The following is a 12,709-nucleotide window of genomic DNA, read 5'->3' as shown; positions in this document are numbered from 1 at the left end:
TGTAATTTGTGCTCCTCTCTTTTTTTCTTCTTCAATCCACGTTGATACATGAACCTGCTTCTCCTCCCTGAGCTTCATCGCCCCCCCGTTTGATTAATTCACCCCAATTTTCAAAGAGATAGTTTTCCCACAAATACGAGATCCATTTCAGCCCCGAGATGGAAAGTTAGAAGCCGCGGCATAATTGATGACCTCGCGGGACGAGCGTCTCTCATATTTATCACCAGCTGACCTTTTCCTCGCGATCTCATCCATCATAAATTAAAGTTGTACATCGGTGGCGTGGCCCTCGCTCCTCTCTCGGCACAACCTTTAGTCCAGAGGTCTTCTCCTCGGTTTCCTCCGGAGCTGCTGGAAGGAGTTGGTGTTTTAAAAAAAAAAAAGAAAAAAATCGGCGGTTCAGCACCTCTGCTGTTCGGGGCAGATGGTCATCACCGAAAGCATCTGTCAAACTCAGGGCCCCCCCCCCTCTCAAGAACCCCCGGCCACCACTTCTCTTCTTTCTCTTCAATCCATCTCTTCTCACCTTCTGCTCCAATTCATCTTTTTATTCATCATCGTATTACGAGCGAGGACTTTTCTTTCGCGCCGGCCCGGGGTTCTGCACCCGGTGTTCAGGTTCATGTTCGGGTTAGTTTTACATGAGATTATTCAAGGCCGACGCTCGTCCGTCATGGTCGTTAATTGAAGGTACACACAGGTACACACACAGGTACACACACAGGTACACACAAAGGTACACACACAATTGAAGTTTGATACATGATATACACAACAAAGTTATGGATCAAATATACTCAAATATACTTTGTATATAGGGTACATTTAGAGTTTTTTTGTTCAGGTATTAGTACTTATTGCTGGAGAAAAGCATATTTCAAGTAAGATAAAAAGTAAGTATAATCTTGTGTTGGATGGAAATGTGATATTAGAGCTTGTGTTTTTTTTTATTCCTAGATAAAAAAAGACCATTATTGTACTAAAGACATACTGGACAAAATTATGTGAAAAACAATTGTATTTATTGTTCTTTTAAATTAAAGAAGTCAAATTTAGATAAAAAAAATCAAAATGTTTTTTTTTAATATCCTTGTGGTGAGTATTTTTTGCCAAAGTCTTGTTTGTGGTCTTTCTGTTTAAACACCTCCTGATCTTGATCTTTCCTCATTCGTTTGTTTCTTCTCATTTAGTCTATTGTAATAGTTTATTTCCGTAAACAGGAAGGATCTGTCTCGCCTGCAGTTAATACAAAACTCTGCAGCGAGAATTCTGAGCCGCTCTAGTAGAAGAACTCACATTTCCTCGATGCTTAAAACTCTTCACTGGCTGCCAGTTTCTTTCAGGATCAATTTTTGATTTTGTGGGACTCCTGTGTTTGTCTTATGTGTTGTGGCCTTTTAAAAGTATATATTGTAACTGTGTATTGATTTTGATTGTTAAAGCGCTTTGTGACCCTGGTCTAGAAAAGGTCACTTTACAAATAACTATTACTTACTTATTTGTCTACAGTAAATAACATTATTTTCACCTATAAGTAACGCTCCTATCATGATGCAACACTAATAGACTCAGGGACTCATTCATTCTTCGTGCTATTATATTGTATAATTCTGAGTTAGGGGGCAGGAGTGAGGGGAAAAGATGATGTTAAACTTTGTATCCTTTTATTTGCGTTATTTCCTATGATCTTTGTTCTTTTTATTTGCACTGTCATTTTTTTGCACTTTGTTCTTTTATTTGAACTTTGTTTTCGTGAAAACATAATTTGCTGTGAACTGGAAACAGAATTTCTCAAAGGAGATCTCCATAGATTAATAAAGTCTATCAATCCATCCATCCATCCGTCCATGCATCTATGCATCTGTCCATCCATCCATCTATCCGTCCATCCATCCATCTATCCATCTATCCATCTATCCATCCATGCATCCATCCATCTGTGCATCTATGCATCTATCCATCTATCAGTCCATCCATCCATCCATCTATTTATTTATCCATCCATCCATCCATCCATCTATGCATCTGTCCATCCATCCATGCATCTATGCATCTGTCCATCCATCCATATATTTATCCATCCATCCATGCATCCATCCATCCATCTGTGCATCTATGCATCTATCCATCCATCAGTCCATCCATCCATTTATCCATCCATCCATCCATCCATCCATCTATGCATCTGTCCATCCATCCATGCATCTATGCATCTGTCCATCCATCCATCTATCCATCCATCTAGTGGGTAAATGGTCAGAGATGGATGGGTTGAAAAATTGTCACATGAATTGTTGGATTGTCACCTGTTTTGAAAGCCATGAAGAAGAAGTAATAAAGACTTTATCCTCATTTTATTCTACATTAGTTTTGTGTTTGTCTCTATAATAATGTCGAGATGGAAATCGAAAAATCAAAGTAAAAAATAAGGGCAAAACCAAATCTTATAAAAGGTGTATGCCACATTTGACAATTAAATAATACATTTAAAAAAAATGTAAGTTAGTAAGTAAGTCATTTATATTTGTATAAATCGACATAAGCGAAGCGCCATCAAACTGTTCTCCATAACACCGTGGCCACCATTAGGACGCCCGCCCGCCAAAAGGAAGCCATTAATATTGAAGAGACGGTTCAGGCATTAATGCGAGCCCTTATGACTCGACTGTAGCTGTTAACACAAAGCAATAGAATAATTTATCACCGGCGCCAACTTAACTGGCTTGAATTCTCAAAATCTCCTCCGAGAGGAATTCAGTAATTATGGGCTATTATCTCTTTTAATTATGGATTTTAAAGTGCCGGCGTCTAATGGTGGGTGAAATGGTTATTGTATTTATATGGAATCTTGCATTTTAAAACATCTTGTCAGATTTTCCAAGGGTCATATAATATCATTAGTCTGGCGGAATTGTTTCAGTGGCCTGTGATTCTCATCTTTATCGCCGCCCTGGGGGTGGGTGGGAGCGTTTGAATGATTTAAAGAGAAGCGTTGAATATGGTTTATCGCCCCATTCCGTCGTTATTCAGTAAAAGGTGAAGAGTCTTTTTTAGTAAAGCGCTCTTCAGGAACCGTTGAAGCGGACGTCGGGGGGCCGATTCAAATGTTTGTATATTGTCATTCAGTGCATGACTACCCCTGCACTCCCACCAGAGGCAGCCTACAAGTGACCCCTGAAAAGAGGGGGTCAGGGAGTAGGTCGTGCGGAATGGCCCGGCTGTTGGCTCCGACACTCTCTGACAGCTTTAAGTAGATCTCTTTTTAGCCATTTATTTGGAGAGTCCGGGGGGAAGAGAGGGAGAGCGGTGGCTGAACAAGAGCAGAGCATGACTTCTCGCTGAAAGGGAAACCGAAAGGACTTTCCTTGAATATTAGATCCAAGTTCTCTGATCTCTAGAGCTCCTTTTTTCTTGCCTTTTACAAATGATTAGTAAGTAGAAAATTACCTCAACAATTAGATAGATTAGATGGATAAAAAGGTGCTTTTTGCTAAGTATAAGTTATTGAAATACAAAATGTTTCTGTTGAGTGGAAATAAGAAAGTAATTTACATTTATAGAGCGCTTTTCCAGACCAGGGTCACAAAGCGCTTAACATATCAAAATAATATTCATAAAATATATGCTAAAAGGTCAAGACAACCCAGAGAGAAACACAGGAGTTTCAGAAATGTGAGTTCTTCTACTAGAGCAGGTCAGAATTCTCGCTGCAGAGTTCTGTATCAACTTTACTTTAAAGCAGTGGGATGGGGTCCCATATCGGTCCGTGAGTCACTTAGTCATAGTTCCTCCAAAATTCCAACTTCACTCATTTTCTACTCACCCTCATGTCGGCTAAGGGTCTGGATTATTTTCAGAGTAATCTGTTCCTTTTAAGAGTTAAAGGCAAAAATGCTAACGTAGCAACTGGAGCGTAGTCGTCATCAATATCATCCAAAAAAGACAAACCTAAAAACATCCAAATACCTCCATACTGCTCGTCTGCAAAGTCAAACTTGTATTGGAGCCTCGACATTAGAAATTGTGCCGAAAAATGAAAAAAATGTTTTTATCAGGCTACCAAGTAACTCTTTTATACTTTCAATGTGTTTTAATGAGGAGACACTTAAGTTAAGAGACCTGACGCTTTTGCTACAAACACGCTTAAAATATACAGATTTATTTCGATTTTCGTAATACAAGAGGGTCGTTACAGATGAGAAGTATGAAGGTATTTAGACATTTAGTTATATTAGAGTCTTTTATAGACGAAGATGAAGACAACTGAGCTCCGGTCGCTACATTAAAATGAACAAAGATTTTTGACTATAACTCTGAAAAGAACAAATTACTCTGAAAATAATCCCAACTCTTAGTCAACATGATGGCGAGTAGAAAATGAGTGACATTTCGATGAAAAATCACTTTTAACGGAGGAATCACAGAAAGAAACATTTTATAAAATGTATTTTGCGTCCATTATTATCGTCTAAAAGGCGTTAAAGAATACATTTATGTTACTCTAGACACGTAAAAAAACCTTTGTTTTGGCCAAGTTAAATCAAAATATAAAGCTGTAAACTAGCAAAAATGGGTAAAATGTCAACTCTATACAGGACCATCAACCCGTCCAACGCTTCCGTGATATACAAGATGTATTTTTAACGCGTTTAACCCTCATTATATCGGCATCTTTTTTATGTTTCCATCAGCCAAACCTCGAAGGGCAAGTCAATGAAAAGATCGCCGACATTAAACCGCTCCTTGATGACGGTTGCGATGCTAACGTATGGCGATGTACTTTAAATGGTCGACCGCTAATGATGATCATAAACCCCACGGAGAGGAAACACTCATTAAAGATTGGTCGAATGACATTTAAAAAAAAAAAAAAAAAAGACACTACAGTGAGAGCCGCTGTCCAATAATCCCCGTCACCAGGCGAGGAGTGCAATTCCATCTCCACTACACAAGCGGAGCATAGATTAGCATTATAGATTCCTAATTTAAAGTCTTGTCACTGCTTCTCTTGTCTGGAATTGTAAGAGCAAGGGCTTCCATCTGCTCGCCATAATGAGCCTGACAACCCTGGTAAATGTGCTTTTTACTATCATAATGGCCGTCGTATTGATCTTAATGGACGTGGCGTTGGCTTGTTCTATCAGTCAGAGGCAAACAGTGGACGACAACGCTTCTGCTCCCAAACAGATTTGTCGCTCCTGGGCCGGGGCCCTTGCGGCTCCTTCATTGATATCATTAAGTCGCCATATGTTTTGCTAATTCACCGCAGTTTTTCGGATGCGGCGCATAATAGGACAACGCTCACCGTGAACTCGCTTGTGACACTGTGACGGGGGCGGAGAGAATTTGACTTCTATCCATTCTTGGGATTGTGAAAAGAGGTGGCAGATACTATTCCGGGAAACCCTTTAAGTGATTCCGTTTTGGGATTTTTCAGACCAGGTTCCTCTTTACACACTTTCTAAAGAAATATTGCTTCATTTGAATATTGAAACAGCTGTGTAGGGGTTTAGATTTTCCACCTATGTATGTCTGAGACCTTTGTTCAAATATTTATAGTAGAGGTTCCTCAACGTTTTTTGTACCAATTCAGGCGTTATTTTCATGGACCTATGTATAGATGTGAGAAGAACTGTCCATCTATCCATCATCTATCTAGGCTGCTTTCTTGGAAACAAGATGGTCTAACACTGACTGTTTATTTACATTTTCTCTTTTCTAATTTACAAGTACATTTTTCAAGTAACGTGAACAAAACAAGCGATTTTAGTTGTCAAAAGTTACAGACAGTACTAATCAATGTAACTTACTAATATTTATACTTTTATATACATTAATTATATGCAATATTTAAAACGTTATTTATTTATTCTGTTTATACTATATTGCACTATTCTTAACTCATTCATATTTATATTTATACTTTTATATATACATTCACTGTTCTGTTGTGTTTTTTAACGGTTGCCAGGCAACGAAATTTCGTTGCTAGTTTCACTGCAGTGTTTTCTGTTCAATGACAATAAAAGAAAGTCTAAAAAAGTGTAAAAGTTTAAGTCTGACCCACTGAAAAATCTCGAGAGGCCAATACCGGAATCTGACATCGTAATTTTGAATTAGATGACAAAGTAAATTTAAAGATGGAGATTGTGTAGTAGAGCGCCCCAAATTCAATTAACGGATCTTTTTTTTCAATTAGCCAAACAAAGCAAAAAGCTGTGTCAAGATGAAAACTTATAAAAAACGTTAAATTGTTTAAACGGAATTTGATGGAAGATAGAAAAACGCATGTATGTTTGTCTCAAAAAAACTTTTGTCTTATCGTAGATTGGGACACTATCAGTACTTTGACCCGATATAGAAATATAGTTATGCTAACTGAATGAATAGGGGAGAATAATATTCCTGATTGAAAACTTCTAACTAGCCTGGTAGAGGGCGTAGCACCTATGACATAACTTTTAAGTTCTAATGTTTAACCATTTAATTATAAACGTCATGCAAAAACACTAAAAATAAAGCATACTAATACATTTCTATCTAACAATGATTCACTTAAATGTTTCATCTACAATAAGAAACATTCTCACAAAGCGTTCACGCCCCTTTTCCCAGCTTTATTCAACATGTAGTTCCCGGGAAAAGAGGGCAAGTGGGACGACTGGGATTCCCTACATCTTTAGTGTGCGGCCATTTGTAAGCATCAATTCAAGACAACATGTTTGAAGTGGTGGGAAAAGATTCATCACAAAGTCTCATTTGTAACATCATTGACACGGCAATAATGACCCTTTGGCAGTACAGAGTAATGGGTGTCTCTGCCCTTTGACCCCGACCAATGAACACATTTAGTTTGGGGCTGGCGCTCAGTGATTTATTTCTGACAATATTATGGCTTCTGAAGTCGTGGAGAAGGACACATTGGAAATTGAATGGGACAATCATTAACTAGGCAGGACACGGTTGACTTTTACTCCCATTCCACTCAGTGGAAGGGATTTAGAATTCACTCACACTTTCAGATTGCTACTGGTTTATGGAGAGAAACTAATGGGTCTGTGATCACCGCCGCACCTAATGATGGTTTAACGCTTCTTAAATGGAAAGAAAATTATATATATATATATATATATATATATATATATATATATATATATATTTAATAAGAAAAATGTGAACTAAAGGGTTTCAGTTCAGTTTTATTAGTAGGTTAGTCGGCTTGTTTTACTGCCTATCTCGGTTAATTTAGTGATGTGGCCTTACTACCTCAGGGTCAGACTATTAAATTACCAAAGGGGCCAAATTGAATATGTGACTGTTGTGAGGGTCCGTCAAAACAGAACGGACGAAGGAAACTATTCCTAAAATATTTAGTAAACCTGAAATTTAAATGCAGTTGAAAAAGGAAAATATATATATATATATATATATATTAGGTTAAGGACATCGACAATTTTTACATTTGGATTACATTTTATTCTTAGTTATTCTTTTTTTTATCCCAAAAACACTAACACACTTTATTTCTGTTTTTCTTTCGTTCGTTAGCATGAATGCTAGCAAAAATAATGTATCAGGTTTTTTCTTTGCTTGTAACTAAGAGTTTAAAAAAAAAAATCAATAATATTTTGGCCCTAGAAGTACGACCTTATTAGTTGGACATTTTTTATCCCAGAAAATGTTAAAATATAAATAGTACAAACAAGTCAGATTTATGTAGAGTATAATTAAAATGGATGTCTTTTAGCATTGATGCTAACAACAACAAAAAAGGCTACATAAATACAGTCAAAGGGTCGCACTTTAACAAAGTGTTGTCATCCTGGGTCTTGAGTTTATATAATGAAAGAGGATGAATCGCCTGTTTAAGCATTTCAAAAAGAACATTTCGGTGTTATAAGAATGTGAACACTTTAATAAAGCTCAAATAAAATCAGCAACAATGTAAAATAAAGTGAAATACAACAGGATTATTCACTAGAAACATACTTTAAAGTTGGTTAAACATAAGTTTTACCATTTACTTTTACCAATTAAATCCAATAGTTACAGTATTGAAGGAGTAAATTTGTGTAAAATGTCCTGGTATGTATTCGCTATAAGTTGAAGGGACACGGAAACTGCCACCAGGAGTAAAAGCCGGAGCAGAGAAGGTGGAGATCACAGCCAAAGGCTTGAACAAATTATGTTGCCAGAAACCTGGAGAACACAGAGAGAGCAGGAAAATGGATAGACAATAGGACAGAGAAAGAACAGAGAATGAGCTTAGGCATCTGTAAACAACACATCTATCACCCTAGGCCTCCTGTAAGGGCTATTGGGTCACTGGTGTGTTTGCACCGATCCCATCACTCACTCAGGGTCGACAGCCCGGCCCATTCCCAACCCACCACAGACTCCTTTTTTTTCTCCAATCCAGTCAACAAAGCCCGGGCCCTGGCACTGTGTGTTTGGCTAAGGGGGGAAACTGTCAGGAAAAGTAAGACGGACGAGCTGCTCTGATTGACTATTTCCTTAGATACTGAATCAATGGGCTTATTATCACCAGCAATTACAGTACTAATACAAACAGATGCTCGGGGAAAGACATCTGCTTAGAGAGATGAGACAACTAGATATCCAGTCAATAGAGTGCAGAGAGATGTGCCGGCCCCGAACACAGGTATTTGTATTCATGAGCCGAGTCCGAAGGAAAGACAACTGAGGGAGATACTGAGGAGATAACAATTAGACGAAGAGCAGGCCAAACACTTCTCAAATTCACCCGCTAATAACCAGACGCTCTAAAGTTACGTCGATATGTCGAGGTAGACGCTGAATTAACATAGCTATTATTGAATTTATGTTATTACGATATGTACGTCATTCATTTAAGAGACATCCAACCACAAATTGTTGTAAAGGAAATACAATTGGAAGTGGAAAAAACATCTAATCCCTAACTTCATACATGTTCACCCCTTCATTGTAATTCTTTGGCTTTTCTGTGAGACATATTTTATATCTGAAAATTGAAAAATATAGAATATAGCAAAAAGAAAGTAATATTTATGAAGAATTTAATTGAAAAACCTTTTTTGGATTTGTGTTTTTTTTATCCATTGGAATTAAACACAAACATACATTACTTCAGTGAAATTTTTTGGAATAATTTTAGTTTCTTTATACGGCATTTTATTGTTATTTTTCACATTTCTTATCCTCCAAAACTGGAAAAAATGTATAGTAAAAAAACTGTTAAGCTTTTTTTCTGTATATTTTAATTTAATTTTCCGTTAGCATGAATGCTATACACAAGCATGTATTACTTGAAAAGTGATTGATATTTTGCGCTTAACTTCAATTTTGTTTGTTTTTTATACAATAAATATGATAAACTCTTAACATTTTACTTGTATTGCTATTCCTTACCTTTTTTCAGACGTTTGTTATAAAAAAAAAAACAACTAAAAAATAAAAAAAAGTAAAAAACTTTATACATTCTTTTTTTGCTGTTAGCACGAATGCTAACCACAAAAGGGTAAAATACATTTAAATTAAGTTAAATAAATAAGACAGATAATTCATATTTTTATTTTCTTTCTAGTGATTTTCATCGTTATTCTTCACCTTTAATAAATCACAAATAAATAAAGAAAAAAAGTTAAAAAATGTAAACCGATTTCTTTGTCCGTTTTCTTTTTTTGCTGTTAGCATGAATGCTAACCACAAATATGTATTTTGTTTTGCTCATTACTTAAGTTTGTTTAAAAAAACATATATAAGATCAACCAAAATATGTAAGTTTTCTGTTATGGTTTGTACTTCAATATCTCCGGATGATCACATGTAAACCTCTAAACCAAGATAATCTGTAGTTTTAAATCTCCCCGTTTATGCACCTCCATTTTTTTTTTTTTTTTAAAGAAAACCCCTTCTGTGTCCCCAACAATAGCCTCCAACGGTAGCAACATATTTAAGCGGTCGACCAAACATGGCTGCCATGTCATGTTTTGTTGAAGGAGAAAAGAAAGAGGACGTGCTTCGCTTCACTTCCTTATTATGATGTGCTTCAGTCCGGGGGTATCGGGGACACAGAGCCCCAACAGAGACAATCATTTTTTAACACTTTTCACCCTCTCTCTCTCTCCTTTATCTGTCCCAGACAATAACCCAAGGGCCCCGACACCTTCTTCGGCCCCCGGCGCCCCCGTGACGGTGCGAGCGCTCCGTGGAGCTCCGGGGTGGAGTGAGGCGTATCATTGGGGCTCAGGCCACGCCAGCAGCGAGAGGGCTCATTCAGAGTGGGCTCTGATGGACATGGTGCCACTTGAAGAGGACATGGCTGACTTACCAGTTCCTGACAACCGTCTGTGTTTGCCAGGTGGACCATTGAGGGGCCGTGCCGTTTCCTTTTTTGTCACGGTCTGCGCCGTTGCCGCTTCCACGCCGCCATGGCCCTTCGCTATATATATATATATATATATACACACCGCCATAGCCCGCTAGCTGCACGCCTGAGCAGGTAGCCTCAGGAAGCTAGCAGTGCAGAAAGTACCATCCCTTTTTTCCCCGACGCCATTTCTCACGTTTAATTATCCGATTCCGTGACAGGGAGGTTGGAGAAAGACTCGCTTCCTCACGCCCTCTTCTCGCCGCCCGAAGAGGTGTGGATTGTTCCGGGAGTGGACTGAATGAAAGGATGACTCCTTGTTTCACATGGCATGTTAGACCCGCCGGGCGAGTGTTTGTGGGCATCGGACCGACGTATCGCAGTCAATGAGGAGAGGATTTTTAGCCGTGTCGCGACAGAACGGCTGAGAAAAAGGATCTTTATTTGAGATCGGGTTTTCTGTGGGAACTTGACTCAAGGAGCTTTGGATCAAGTTTCAAGTTGATAGCTTAGCTGATGCTAACGCTAAACTAGCTTACCTACAATTCGTAATCCGAGACGTACAAACCTCAAATATTTGGGGTTAGAAAATAACGATACAATGGTCTATGGTCTTATTTTTCACGGTACTATAGAAATTTTCTCTTTACATTTGAAAAACTTTTTTTTTTTTTGCTTCTACCCATTTTTTATGTTACTATAGTTCTTGAATGGTTAACAATCAAATAAAGTGTGTTAAACAAACAAAAAAAAAGAACTTTTTCATGGCATTTGTTCATTTGTGTTGTCATTATGTCAAAGGAACAATGAAATCCCAGCGATGACTGAGGACAAGAGGATACAGTTAAAAATGGTGTTTGGAGAAAATGGCAACTGAAAGTAGTGGCAGATTGTGAAAGTTGTAGTAGAATACCTTAGCGTGATAGTGAAGGAAAATATGCATCACAATTATTTATTTATTTTTGCTTTAACACATATTTTTTATGTTACCATAGTTCTTAAATGGTTAACGATTAAATAAAGTGTGTAAAACCAAAAGAAAACATGACGATATTCATGGCGTTTGCTCATTTGTGTTGTCATTATGTCAAAGGAACAGTGGAATCCCAGCGATGACTGAGGACAAGAGGATACGGTTAAAGTTGGTCTTTGGAGAAAAAACGAATGAAAGCAGTTACGACTTCAGTCAAGAGTCATGTGGTCTGTAAATTCTACAACACCAGAGTCAAGTACTCTGACAATACTTCAAATATATCCTTGACAGTATCACAATGTATCCTATCGTTGTCCCTGCATTGCGATACTTATCTTATCGCCAGATTCCTGCCAAAACATTCACCTACAATAAACCCCCTAAAAAAACAAAAATAAACGTGACAGTAAAGCTTGATCATTGAAACAAAAAATACTGCATTTGTTAAATAAAATGTAGTCGAACTTGGATTGGACCAATGTATTTGTTTGTTTTTTTGTTTTGTTTTTTTCACTAATCATTATCTGGTTTCTGTCTTGTTGGATATTCATGGACTTGCACTATTTTGTTTTAAGAACAAACCTTTGGCCTCAAAGTCTCAATGTAAGAATATATATATATATATATATATATATATATACAGTATATATATATATTTATTTTATTTTTCCAAGTTTAAAAGGACCAGTTTCTACTTCTCTTTCAACATTGCCTTGACTTTTAAATGAACTTTTTCTGATTAGTTTTTTTCTTCTTTTATCGTGTGATCATTTTTGTGATCAAATACTTATTCAAATAATCTATAATGACATTTTTCTTGAATAATAAAGACTACATTGCCTTAGGCAGTTTACGTTATACAGTAGACATTTATTTCATCTTTTTTGCTACAAAAAAACAAAATCCCGTGAAAATTTTGTAAAAAATAACGAAAATGACTTCCTTGGCAGAAGTATGCGCAAGTGCTTTTTGTGGTTCTAAGCCATCCATCAGATTTCCTATCATTTAAGCCCAAAATTCAAAAAAAATATTTCATATCGTTACACTTCTTTTAAGGTTTAAGGAGGTTTGTCTTTCTGAACTAACCGCAAAATTCTGCTTGAAAGGTCGAGTTAAACAATGGTTTGTTGCTAAGAAAAGCTCTTTAAAATTTCACCGGCGACACAGAATACACTACTTTGCGTTAATCACGATCTTACATTTCTAATAAAGTAGATCCATTTTCCCCGAGATTCCTTTGATTTCCACCGAGATTCCATCATGCGACCTCATTAAGTCTGCATCTGAACCGGCGCTGCAGGAACCAGTGTGTCCTCAAACGACGGCGAATCGGACGCATAATGGACCAGGAGGTAAATTAAACC

The sequence above is a fragment of the Callionymus lyra genome, chromosome 17 (assembly GCF_982586985.1).
Source record: "Callionymus lyra chromosome 17, fCalLyr1.hap1.1, whole genome shotgun sequence".
Taxonomy (NCBI): Eukaryota; Metazoa; Chordata; class Actinopteri; order Syngnathiformes; family Callionymidae; genus Callionymus; species Callionymus lyra.
This window is presented reverse-complemented; position numbering follows the sequence as displayed.